Below are 14,555 nucleotides of genomic sequence, written 5' to 3'. Positions count from 1 at the left end.
CTAATCTCGAAATTATAATCCCGCAATAAGAAAATATCAATATTTCTTATACGGAAATAAAAACTTTCAACCAAGCACAAAATTATCTTCATATTCTATTTTCAAATTATTAGCCTTATATTTTATACCAAGCAAACCCTATATACATTGATTTGAGGCTCCATTGCGCTAAAAGATTGTCGAGCATTCACTTATTATATTGAAATTTTTATCCTAAAAAATGGTGTACCTTTTGCTCGAACTGTTGTAGAGTATTCTTTTGTAATGAAGATTGTTCTTGTACTATTAATTTCGAGAATTATAATTTCCTATTTTCAAGTGCTTGGAGGTGGAATAGGAGGGTTAATTTTATCTTCTTTTAATTTTTTTGCAACACTTTTTCGAGTTTAATTGAATCCTAGTAGTAAATTTGAACTGACTAATAGGCACGTGTCAAAGGTAAGAAATAGGGCCTAGTTGGGCCAGAAGGAAATTTGTGGAGGAGGAATGAAAAAAAGATATGGAAAATTTGCATGTCATAACTACTTCTCAGAGCTATTTATAGATTACTAGATTGTCCATGCCCGTGCTGCGCACGGGCTCAACATTTCAGATTATAATGTATTTATATATATGTAGTTGTGTTTAGATAGTGATAATATATATATATATATATATACATTATGTTCAAAATACGATTAATATAACATATAGTTTGTCTCCGTATCTAAAACTTTATTATATTCGTGTTTGCTACGAAAATTTTATTAATACTTTTTAAAAGAGAAGACTTGTTTAAAAGAAAACTATTTTCCTCTATTTGAGATAAAATAATAGCAATATTTAAGCATCAGTTGATACTTTCAATTTTAATTCGATTAATTTAAAGGTGTAAAATACTTAACACTTCGGATTATAGTGTATTTTTATATATGTAGTTGTGTTTAGATAATGATAATATATATATATATACTATGTTCAAAATACGATTAATATAACATTGTAGTTTGTGCTCTGTATCTAAAATTTTATTATATTCGTGTTTGCTACAAAAATTTATTAATACTTTTTAAAAGAGAAGACTTGTTTAAAAGAAAACTATTTTCCTTTCTTTGAGATAAAATAATAGCAATATTTAAGCATCAGTTGTTTTTTTTTTAAGAGTGACTGACGACGAAGCATGGGTAAACCGATACTTTTATATAGTAGAAGAAAAATAGAATATAATAAAGATTTCTATCTACTTTTTAAGAATTGGAATATAAAGTATAAAACGTCTTTTTTTTTGTCGTTAAATAAAAAGTGGGACCACAAAGAATTTTTTTTTTTTTAAATAAAAAAGTGGACCGAACACGGACGATATCTCGCTTTATAAACCCTTTTCTATATAGTAGTAATAGTAAAGTAATATATATAATTTTTTTATCAAATTTTGATTTGGATAATTCTAATTCAAATTATTATTTTAATTTTACATGTTTAAAATGAAACAAAGTAGAAATTTGATTTTCTATTTAAATGAAGAACTTCTATTTTTTAATTTTTAGTAAATATTTTTTGTTTAACTCATTTTACTTGTCATGTTATTTTTTACATGGTTTTTTAATGAAACGTCAATTAGAATTATAATTTCACTAATTTACCTTATTAATTATTTGATCTCCATTTAATATTATTTTTTCTTTTATGACATTAATCTCTTTTCACATTTATTAGAGTAAGGAAAAAATGAAAAAAGTACTTAAATTCTATCTTATTTTAATATATAAGTATTTTAAGTATGTTGCTGTACAATAATTTCATTTGCTCTCACTGTTGGGTTGATACGCATGTGACAATGAATCCATCATTATTGATTTAATTGTTTGATTTTTTAATATAGGATGCATTTTTTTTTTAACATTGTTTGTTTTTTTAATATGGGATTCACTTTTTTTTTTTTTTAATATTGCTTGATTTTATTAATATGGGGTCCATTTTTTTTTTCCCGTGAGTTTGGAGGTGGTGGGTTCCACTTTTTTTTTCTTCTCTTTTTTTTTTTTAATACTGGTTGGTGTTTAATATGGGGCCCACATTATGGGTTGATACGCATTGAAAAAAATCCATCATTATTGATTTAATTGTTTAATTTTTTAATATAGGATGTACTTTTTTTTTTTTTAACATTGTTTGTTTTCTTAATATTAATTCACTTTTTTTTTTTTTTAATATTGCTTGATTTTGTTAATATGTCCACTTTTTTTTCCCGTGAGTTTGGAGGTGGTGTGTCCACTTTTTTTCTTCTCTTTTTTTTTTTTTTTTTTAAATATCAAAAATATGGGGCTCATATTTTTTTTAATATTAGTTGTTTAATATATATGGGGCCCGCAATTTTTTTTTTAATATTAGTTGTTGTTAAATATATATGGGGCCCACATTTTTTTTTTACTTGGGACGGACGACATTTAATATTATTTTTTCTTTTATGACATTAATCTCTTTTCACATTTATTAGAGTAAAGAAAAAATGAAAAAGTAATTAAATTCTATCCTATTTTAATATATAAGTATTTTAAGTATGTTGTTGTACAATAATTTCATTTGCTCAACTAATGGGTTGATACGCATGTGGCAACGAATCCATCATTATTGATTTAATTGTTTAAATATAAGCTGCACTTTTTTTTTTTAATATTGTTTGTTTATAGGATTCACTTTTTTTTTAATATTTCTTGATTTTATTAATATGGTGTTCACTTTTTTTTTTCCGTGAGTTTGAAGGTGGTGGGTTCCACTTTTTTTTCTTCTCTTTTTTTTTTTTAATACTGGTTGGTATTTAATATGGGGTCCATATTTTTTTTTTTAATATTAGTTGTTGGTTAATATATATAGGGCCCACAATTTTTTTTTTAATATTAGTTGTTGTTTTATATATGGGGCCCACAATTTAAAAAAAAAATTAGAACTAAATATGAGCCGAAAATATCTTCTATATAGTACAAATAACTAACTTTTGCAATAATTACATTTCGTAGCTACATTTTACATTTCGTAGTACTATACATGAGGCGTGCTGTAGTTGGAGTGGTCATTGGGCATCTGTTTTGCCCTTGAGCGCCGAGGTTCGAATCCCGCTGGCCACATTCTTTTTTCTGAGAAATTGCAATTTCGGCTGTATTTTTGTATTTTTAAATACAAAGAAAATAAATGTATCATAAAAGCAGAGTGAAGTAAATCCTTTAAATACATGAGGGAGTTGTGTATTTCATTGTATTTATATACTGATAATCCTTTTGTTTTGATTGTATTTAAATGTGCAAGTTTCTACTGTATATAAATACAATCAAATACACCTGTATCTGACTGTATTAACAAAATTGTGTTGCAACACATTCATGTCATATGTATTTGATGTATTTCGAAGAGCGACCAAACATTTCACTGTATTGGACTGTATTTCAGTGTATTTGGTCACATGTATTTGGAGAGAGAGATGTATTTTGTAGCAACCTGGCTTTATAGGGGTATTTAAAAACACGGAAATACAAGGAAATATAGCCGAAATTGCAAAGGTAGCTACGGTTTGTAAATTGCAAACTTATAGTTATACATTGTTAGGAGCTTATAAAAGGTAGTTGCTTATGTAAGTTGCCTATGTAAGTTGCCCAAAAGATATTATCCTATACACATGTAGTTTTAACCTAATGTTTGCGTCAATAAAAAAAGGAAAAAAAAAAAAGAAAAAGAAACGCCCCCTATGTTTATTCTGTGTTTATGCGTTTTTAAACAATGGTCAATGTCTCACGTTAGGGCTCTATTTGGAGTGGGCAACTTAAATGACCCACATTTGGGTCTTTGGAACAAAAGTAACCATCCAAAAAAAAAAAAATATGAATATTAGTAGCTACAAAATTTTACATTCCAAAAACTATACGCACAATTTTGCGGTAATAGGGGTCATTTTCCTATTTTGTACGATTTCAATGTTTTGAAATTCACATTTTTTTCATACTTTGCCAAAGATTCTTTCTCAAAACTTGAATATCAATATTTTATAGAACCCGATATTTTTATTTACGAAATGTAGGCTCAATACATCAAATGTATCTAAACGTTGATCATCATTTTAGGGTTGTAGTAAGTTCAAGTTTTTATTTGGAAACTTGTTATCGAGTTTAAGTGTTTTATTTTATAAGGTGTTGATTTATATTTAGTTAATTACTTTATTTTTGTCGAGGTTTTTTTCATAATTAATTGACGTCGCAAGTTATTAATAAACGATAATAAAGACTAACATAAAATTATCATTAAGAAAATAATACCAAAAATAATAATATTAACATAAAATGTACCGTGTTGCCTTACTAGCATAATAATATTCGTACATAATATGTATTTCCTTCATTAACTTATTTTATATAAAAAATTTAAAATTTAAAATTTTTAAACATTTTCTGAAGTCGAACCTTCATGTCATATAATATAAAAGTTGCACAAAATGCTTGGCAAATGTTTTTAACAATATAATCCATCATCCAAAAGCGAGAGGTAAAAGGTGAAAAACGATTAGAATTAAAATAATAATTTAAAACAATATAGATAATAATCTACCATGTATTTTAGAAAATTCCTATATTATAGGGACCTCTTTGATTTACTAAATATATACATCCCATTTGGTGTTTATGCAATAATGCTTCCTAAAATCTGTTAACTTCCCTATACTCATTTTCAAGTAAACACAGCAAGTACCACTAAGGCCGTTGAAGGATGGATGGATCTCTCCATTCTTAATTAGAGATTTTGGATTTGGGTTGATTTTTTTTAGGAGAGAGTGATTTCTGCATTAATGCGTTATACAAAAAAAAAAATTAAAAGTCCTAAACGCCACCAAACATCGTATGAGTACATTTTATGTTAATATTATATTTTTTTAGTATTATTTTCTTAATGATAATTAGTTATGTTAGTCTTTATTATTGTTTATTAATAACTCGTTCGACGTCCTAAATTAATTATGAAAAAAATCTCGACATATTCGAAATAAAGTAATGCTTTGACTAAATAATAAAACGCTTAAATCAAAATCTTATAAAATAAAACACTTAAACCTAAGGAAAACAAGTTTCCAAACAAAACTTACTTCGGGGCACTTTACAACTCCTAAAACGATGATCCAAACATTTAGGTATACTTTATGTTTAAGCATATATTATTGTTTTGAAAAAAGATACTATTTTATATGAAATGTCGATATTATGGAGTTTTGAGACAGGACTAATCTTTAGTCAAAGTATGAAAAAAACGTAAATTTCAAAATTTTAAAATTATACAAAGTGTGGGGAAAATAAAACTAATCCCTATTGCGTACAAAATTTGTGTGCAAAAGATACTAATACATCAAAATTTTTTTTTTTTTTTTTTTTTTGGCGGTTACTTTTGTTACAAAGACCCAAAATGTGGGTCATTTAAGTTGCCCACTTCTATTTGATACATTTCTTCTTAAGTCCAAGTTCTATACATACAACATAAGGTTATATAATACTATGATAAGCGTTTATTATTCACTACGTACTAAGTTACTATTATTTTCTTATTCTTGAACGTTGAAGTAATAAGAAAAACTACAACAACTAAAAATATCTTCAATTTACTTAAATAGATAATTTAAAATACAAGTTCATAATTTCAACTCAGAGATATTTCATAAAACTTATATTTCAAAAACCAAGCCAAAAATGTAATCTTATGAAAATATGAAGTAGCATAATAGCATCACACCAATTTTTCTTTTATGTTCGAATATTTTTCACAAAAAAAAGTTCAAATATATTTTCTATAATATTCATCATTTTGAAATATTATACTTCACTAAATATTTGATTTTAGGTGAAATTACTTTATTATTATATATATATTTTTTTAAATGTGTATTTCGATATATTTTTGTACATGATTTTATTGTTTAGCATATATTTTATATATATCTTCAGTTAATATAACCTTCTTCAAAGATTTTCTTGGTTAACGATAAAAGAAGGGGGAGAAAAAAAAAAAGAAGCAAAATGAAGAGAAACAAAATAAGGGAAGTAATTTCTACTACTCCTACTTGTAAATCGCCCAAATTGAGGAGATGCACAAGCATAAATCTTGGCCATGTAAATGATGGAATCAAGCTGGAGAGATTCTGGAAATCTTTTCTCTCTCCTTTCTTATTTTCCCTCTCTTTCCTTATTAACTTTTTCTTTTTCCATTTTACCATTTTCAATCCCACTCATCACCTTCCTCATAACTTTTGTAAATTGCCATTTACAGTTAATTTTATTCTTTTCTTAATTCTTAATTTCGTTATTTCTGGTTTTCGCATACATCGGTCAAATTCTCATTTCACTCCAAATAAAATCCCCACAATTCTTCCTCTTCCTTTATATTCAATTTACCATCCCAATATTTTCATAATCTACCTATAAATTCATCACATTTACTATAGCGTATAGGAGTCCAAAAAAAAAAAAAAAACAGAAGAAGAAGAGGAGGAGAATAGAAATCCCATTAACTCCATTGTTAACCTCTCTACTACCCTATCAAACTCGTCTCCTATTGTCTAGTCTGGCCTCATCCTCATATTCATCAAATAACGTTGACACCAGGGGCGAAATACATGTTGTCGGGGTTTCGACTAAAAATTACGGTGCTATATATAGGATAAATTTTATAAAATATAAACACTTTTGAATACCTAATACGGATTGCGAACAAGTTTCCAAACAAAGTCGAATTCTCGCATATTTTTGTCGTATCTTCTTGATAATCCTTCAAAGGACATACCCTCAAGAAAAATAGGTGATACTTCTAAAGTCATAACGATATTAATTTTAAAGTGGAGGATTTGTGCATGAATAAAATGCTACGGTATTTATAGGTTTGACACAAGCTACTTATACACTTATATTGCGTTATCAATGATCGAAGTAATGAGATTTAAGGCAAAACGTATAATAAAAATGAAAAATAAGTGCGTGATTACTCATCAAGAGTGGAGAAAAGCTGTTACAAAACGTGCATATCTTAGTAACTACATGAAATAAATTAATGTGGCTGTTACGGTAAGAACGTGCATATTCCTTTATACAAAATAAATTAATATGGCTTACAGATCTTTAATGAAACTCAGTAATTAGGTGAATATTGTTAATTTTTTAATTAGAAAATAAGCCCAAAGTCAAAAAAAAGGAGATAAGAGATAAATATGATTTCTGCAGACATCCAGGGTTCTATACATGCAACATGCAGCATTATATATAGATATGGTCAGTCTCTCTCAATGGCAAAATAAAAAATTTATACAAAAAATGAAATAAAAAGGAAGATAGAATATGTTATTGTTCATATTTGAATCTATGAGGTTTTGTAACTTTTGAATCCCTTGACTGACACATTAAAACTTTTTGCTTAATTTTAATGCGATTCAACAATTTATGTTTAAAAAATATTCATTTTTATTTTATTTGCACATATAATATTTTGACTAAACGGATTCATTTATACTCTCTCGTTACTTATTTTGCCACTGATTCCTTGAACTTGCCAAAAATTATCATTTAAGCACCTCAATTGGGGCATTGCCTATTGGCAACCTAACGATTTGTAGAAAAAGTGCCTATGTGATAAGTCTTGTTGACATGGCAAATACTCCCTTCATTCAAAATAATGGGGTGCAGTATACACCTCTTATGAAAGTTAATTAAAGAAATTACTAATTAAAGGATAATTTATCAATATTATCTTTCTGATTCTTCCCAAACCATTGTCAAAATAAGAGATAGGTAATGTTGGGGTTCTCGAAAGACTTATTAAAGAGAAATTGAATTTAAAAAAAAAAATTAATTCATTTTTAGACTTTGAAAAAATAATTCATTTTGAGTCATAAAAAAGTGCAAAATTTATTTATATTGAAATGTAGGAAGTAATATGCTTCCCATCCATTATGACTGCTTTTTTCAGACTCAAACATCACTCTTTAAGAAAGCAAAAAATTAGAGCTTCTTTGTGAAAAAAGTTTTTTTTTTTTTTTTTTGGTTGTTTAAAAAAGCTTCTTCAAAGGTTGCCTAGAGAAGAAAATTATGGACTCCAAATATTTTCTTAACGTCACTTGCTGACCTTAACGAAGTAAATATCCTAGGGTGTTTTTTACGTCACGTGACCTCAGCGCACCGTCACCTTCTGTTAGTCACGTGCCTCAAGACTGACAGATCTATCTCTAGCTCTTTGGCCCCATTTGCCAATCAGTATGACGTGTACCCCCAGTAGGTCCCACTAAAGTGCCACGTGGAATGTAAGTTTTTTTTTTTTTCAAAGACTGTTGACAGTGAAAATTTTTATAATGAGTGAGGTATAAGTGTGACAGGGTGTGTTAGGAAGTATTTTATTATAATTATAGTGTGAGCCCCACCACTTTATGCTCTTCCTTTCTCCTTCTACGTTTTTTTCTTCCTCTCCCGTCATTTCTCTTTCCTCTTTTTTCTCATTTTCTATTTTTTCATCAATTTTAAAACAAATTCTATTATACACAGATCAATTTTTTTAAGATATTCTTCCATTTTATTATTCACCTTTTCAATTTTTTCTTAAAAAATCAGTTAAACTCCGTACAAGTTCAAAAGAAAATAATTGGCACTCAAAAAAAAGCTTTTAATGTAAAAACTGATAACTAAAAATGAATGTAGGATACTTTTAAAAGTAAAAACACCTTAGGAAATTTATTGGAATTCTCCTTTTTTCTTTTTTCTTTTAGTATATATTCAATTCAAAGTTACTAAATAAGAATTTTCTTTGTCTTTTAGTATATATTAACGTTATTGGTTTAGCAATATATTTGGTTAATGATTTTTTAATTTTTGTCAGACTATCAACTCGATTTCAATTTTTAAGTTCTATTAACGATTAAACCAATAACCCAATAAGGACATACGTTCAAACACGTTGCTGGTTCAATTTATCGGTTAAACTAATTGTCTTCGAACACAATTGGTTTGGCCTCTTACATCTTTCACGGAGAAAATATCACCGAACCATACTTATTCAATGTAATTTTAGTAAGATCTTATGTCTTTATTGGGTTATCGGTTAACTATTAATAGAACTTAAAATTTGAAATCGAGCTAGTAGCCCGTAAAACTTAAAAAATCATTAACCAAATAGATTGCTACACCAATAACTTTTTTTTTTCGGTTCAGTTTATAGGTTAGACCGATTTTTGCACACCACTAAATTCAGGGTCTACTTTTGTTTTTTTGAAAGAAAACTAAAACAACCAGAAACTAGGCGAGGGAATGAGACCCTAACTACATCTCCTGCAGCACCCGAAGAAATGCTAGAAGACACATGTGAATTTAGAGTCTACTTTGATGACACTTAGAACTTTGAGTTTTTCGTGTACAGAATATAGCAACTTTGAATAATATATACCAAAAGATAAAGGAAAAAAAGAATTTCAATAAATTTCCTACGGTGTTTTTACTTTTAAAAGTATCGTATATTCATTTTTGGTTATCAGTTTTTTTTTTTTTTTGGGAGTGACATTTATTTTCTTTTAAATTTGTACGGATTTTAACTGATTTTTTAAGAAAAATGGAAAAATTGAATAATAAAACGGAAGGCTATCTTAAAAAAATTTAATCTGTATATAATAGAATTGATTTTAAAATTGATGAAAAAATAAAAAATGAGAAAAAAAAGGGGAGTAAAGATGAGAGTGAAATGACTGAAGAGGAAGAAAAAAACGTGGAAGAAGAAAAAGAGAAGAGCACAGCATGAAGTGGCGGGTCCCATATTATAATTGTATTAAAATACTTCCTCACGCACCATATCATAGTTATGCCTTACTCATTATAAAAAAATTTCGACAGATCTATCTCTAGCTCATTGGCTCCATTTACCAATCAGCATGACGTGTACTCCCTAGTAGGTCCCACTAAATTTCCACGTGGATTTTTTTTCAAAGACTGTTGACAGTGATAGTGATTACCTGAGATGACATCTAGCGTAAGAATGAAAATTTACTGAAGTTCCGATTCACGGTAGGTTATTTTTATTTTATTTTTCTATAAGTTAGGAGTAACTTTTTGTTGCTAATAATGGAAAAAGTTTGATAGTAGGAAAATTGTTTCAATGGGTTGCTTGTTTGGACCGTTGGATGGATTTATAGAAGTCGTATCAGACGAACATCAAGGGAAAAATCTAATGGCTGCGTGTGATGATATAAATCAAAATATATTTTCTTTTCTTACAAATATTTATTTCTTTTTCATTCTATATTGAAGTTTTCGTATGTACATAACTTAAGTGATGACGTCAAAAGAATAATAATTGGAATAGTAGTCGAATAGGTATGCCTATATTAAAACTTGATCTGTTTTAGTCCCTCATTTGCCTTTTCAGCATTAGTAGAGAAGGAAAATTAAGCAGGGAATTTTTGAAGGGGGGAAAAAATCGTTATCTTTCTTTTTAAAACTTAGTTATCTTGTAAAATAACAAAATATGGAGAAGTGGAAAGATAAGACACAAGTGAAAAGTTTAGTAGATACTAATATGGGTTGTAGTGGGATGGTTAAAATTCTCGAATAAGTCAAGGTCGGTTATATAAATATTTCATAAACTGATTTAGGATTTGAACTTGAGTACATATAACTTTTAATGTTTTTGGCATTGAATAAATTATTATACTCTTGAAATTAAGAGCTAAAATTTTAAGTATATATGAGTATTTTATGTCAGAAAATACTCAACCGATTTCCTTGAACTTGATTAACGAAATTGGGTTACATTCATGATTCATCTCTGAAACTCTCGCTATCCATGTTGATACATATAAGTAGGTGATACTACATCATAAATTGACTAGTGTTACGCTGATTGTCAGCTTACTAAAATCCATTTTCTTTTATCCAAGATTGAAAACTGTAATATGACTAAGCTCACATGCATGAAGTTGAAATTTCTTTTTTTACAATCTTTTAAACTATATACTTGGCCCCCTAGAATTGGCTCCTTAAAAAATCCATACCGCTGCCTCAAAATAATGAAATGGCTAAATAAGCTTGGTTAACTTTTATCTTTAATTCACGGCTAAATTATTTTAGGATTATAATTTTTGAACTAATTTATTTTATTTGGGAATAGTTTAAAATATTCTCAAATTTGATGAGATACGTTGGGATATCCTGAATTAAGTTTGACATTAAAATTTATCTTGTATTTGGTTCCTGAATATCCCACCTTATCCTACCAAACGACCCTTATAGTTCAACATCCAAATGCGAAATTGGTGTTGTCCTTTAAAAGTGAAATGAAAATTAGTAGTTCGGTCAAATGTCAAATGAAGTTACATGTTTAACCCTACTTAAAAGTAAGTTCTGAGTCCTTTAGTGTTGTGGCTGAAATAAATTTTTGGGAATTCACAGATACTACTTGGAACTAAGTACTTTCTTTTACTTTTTCATAATTTTAACCTCAATTAGCAGACTGATGGCAGTCCTAGTTTGGTCGGTTAATACTTGTTTAAAAGAACAAAACAATTAAACAAAATGAAAATTAAAAAAAATTGATCGTATCTTTTCAGGTCAATTCCATCCACTGATGCAAAAGTCCAAGAAAAAGGTGGTGTTATCTATCTTCCATTGGAAACATTAGGGATCGATCACTCAAGTTCATACATTTACATGTATGTCTGATTTCTTGGTCATCCTTCTAGTTTGACTATTCAAATGTCAAATCATATTTTAGTCATGAACATGCATGTAGGTTCATATAGTACTTGCAACTTATTTAATATAGGCCAAACCCATCGACAGACACATGTGGTTGTCCATTTCTTTCACTTGAATACCTCAAGTGCCCCTTGTTTCTATTGAGCACTTAGACTACCCGAATTTTATTCCAATTAGACACTTTTTGCTGAGTTGGTAAGTTGTGTGGGTTTCACATCAAACAACCGCGTAAAGGGATTCAATTTTACAATTTTTTTTAATTTTTTTTAATCTCTTCCTTCTTCTCTCTCCTTCCACACTTCCTCCACCATATATCACCACTCTGCCACCGCAACACCACCAACATCCAACTTTCCCTTCTTTCTTACTAACATGGCCAACTTTTCAGCAATCCCTTTCTTTACTCCCACCATTTTTAGTTTCAAAATTAATGAAGAGAGATGGTGAACAAATTATTGGCAAATTGAGTCCAACAATGGAGATTTAAAGAGCAATGGTGGGTATGGACGGCGAGAAAATTGGTGGTTCTTATTCCAATTGATCCTTACGACCTAAATCTTTAATCCAATACTATTTCCACTAAATTTTACGGATTGATCCTTTCAAGCAAGGATAACAGTGTGTCACGACCCGACTAGAGGGCCATGACGGGTACCCGGAGCTGACCACCGAGCACCGTTCGTCATACCATTATCCTGCCCACTCGGAACACATATAGTCCCCATGGTGATGCTTATCATTATCTGATCATAAACTGTTCATCAAAACACGTGCATATATATAGATATATATATATATATATATATATATATATATATATATATATATATATATATATATATATATATATAGAGGGTCACATAACATCTACTACCCACACATACATAGTATCTACGAGCCTCTAGCTGAGACACTGAAGTCATGAGGACGGGATAGGACCCCGCCATATCCAAGTATGCACACAAAAGAATATATCAGAACTGCACCTCCGGAATATGGAAGTGCTCCTGTGCAAGCTGGTCTGGCTCCTAGGAAGCTGGGTCGTCTCCCTGTCTACCTGTGGGCATGAACACAGCGTCCAAAGGAAAAGGGCGTCAGTACGAACAATGTACTGAGTATGTAAGGCATGCATTATAACATAATAAGGAAACAAGAGAATAAAAGTTAAGAAGATAACCGGTGACTACTTGCCTCTTAAGGCGGAGTCATGCATGCAAGCTTATAAAGTAAATATCATCATATCATATATTGCTGCGGAACGTGCAGCCCGATCCATATATCATCATATATCAATATATTGCTGCGGAACGAACGCCCGATCCATTACCCATATATCCCGCGTCCGGGACGATATCATAAAATACCAGCTGATCAGGTGGCTATGCGTCTATAGCGCCTCACCTTTCCCCATGTCCCCTATATACACATACATATCATATACACATATAATATAAGTAGCATGCATGAGAGCCCAAATAAAAGCTACGACTTTATCGGAGTGATGTAAGGTCATGAACCTCCGATTACATTATGGCATCATCCTCATCGCTACGTCTCACCTTGAAGGAACTACTATTATGAGGCGAGACAACAATGAAGAATGGTATCAATGAAATCATAAGCATAGAAATATCTGCATCATGAAGCCATCATTGTCAACCTTATCGTTATGGAACGTATCTCGTAAGAAGTTCTTGAAGTTCTTCCACTTTCATCTTTAGGGATGTAAGAAGGTCATGGGAGTATAGAGAAGAAATTATGAAACAAGAGTCAAGCCTTTGAAAGGAAGGGGATAGCCTTACTTACCTTTATATCTCCTTAACGATGTCGACTAAGAGCTCTCCTTCTGGGCTCACAATTCTACATTCAAAAGGGTTCGTACGAAGATTAGATTGTTGGAAGTATACTTAAGCTTAAACTGAAGCGGCTAAGACTAACGAAAATTGGGCAAAGATTTCCTCTATTTTGACAACTTCTCCTTATATAATAAAACAACTCCCAAACATCATAACAACACACATAATATTATAACACGTAAATTCCCTCGAGTTAGACATTATTTAACTTCCAAATTTACCTCCACGATCCTCCATAACCATAGCTATAATACAACATCATGTTTATCATTCATCTAATACTTCATCAACATCATTAGCGTCATTCATAACAAGATTATACTCATATTACACCATGAATCACAACTAAACCTATCTTTCAACTCATCATACCCTTATTAGCATACTTAAGCTCATACTCCATACTTGTTTCTAATTCAAGTTCTTCAACTACTCAACACCATCACTAACATGAAATAATCGTAAAACTCACCTTTGATTATGTAGAGATGATCTTTGGATGAGAATACTCCACTTGAGAAGAACTCAACTTCAATACCCAAAGAGATTCTTAACTTCTATCAACCCTAGAAAGCATCCACACCTTTGATTCTACCAACTTTGGATGTTTGATCCTTGATTCCTCTCTTAGATATGTGTTAGTGTGATATGGAGAAAATTCTAGAGGTTTAGAGAAGGTTGGAAAGGTGGAAATGAGAAAAAAGAAGAAGGGTCGTTCATATATAAAAAATAAAATTCGGACCCGACCCGAAATGTACGGTCTACTATACGGACCGTATAAATTATACGGTCCGTATAATGGACCGTATGTTTCTTCCAGAAACTCACCCTTCACTGGAAGGGTTCTACGGTCAGGTATACGGGCCGTATAAAATATACGGTCCGTATATATGACCGTATAATCCACAATTTTTTTGAATTTTATCCTTGTCGCTTCGTTTGATCTCGAATCCTTATGGAACCTTTTGGTACT

This window comes from Lycium ferocissimum, chromosome 4, assembly GCF_029784015.1.
Source record: "Lycium ferocissimum isolate CSIRO_LF1 chromosome 4, AGI_CSIRO_Lferr_CH_V1, whole genome shotgun sequence".
Lineage (NCBI taxonomy): Eukaryota > Viridiplantae > Streptophyta > Magnoliopsida > Solanales > Solanaceae > Lycium > Lycium ferocissimum.
The sequence above is the reverse complement of the archived record's forward strand: the minus strand, read 5'-3'. Positions refer to the sequence as shown.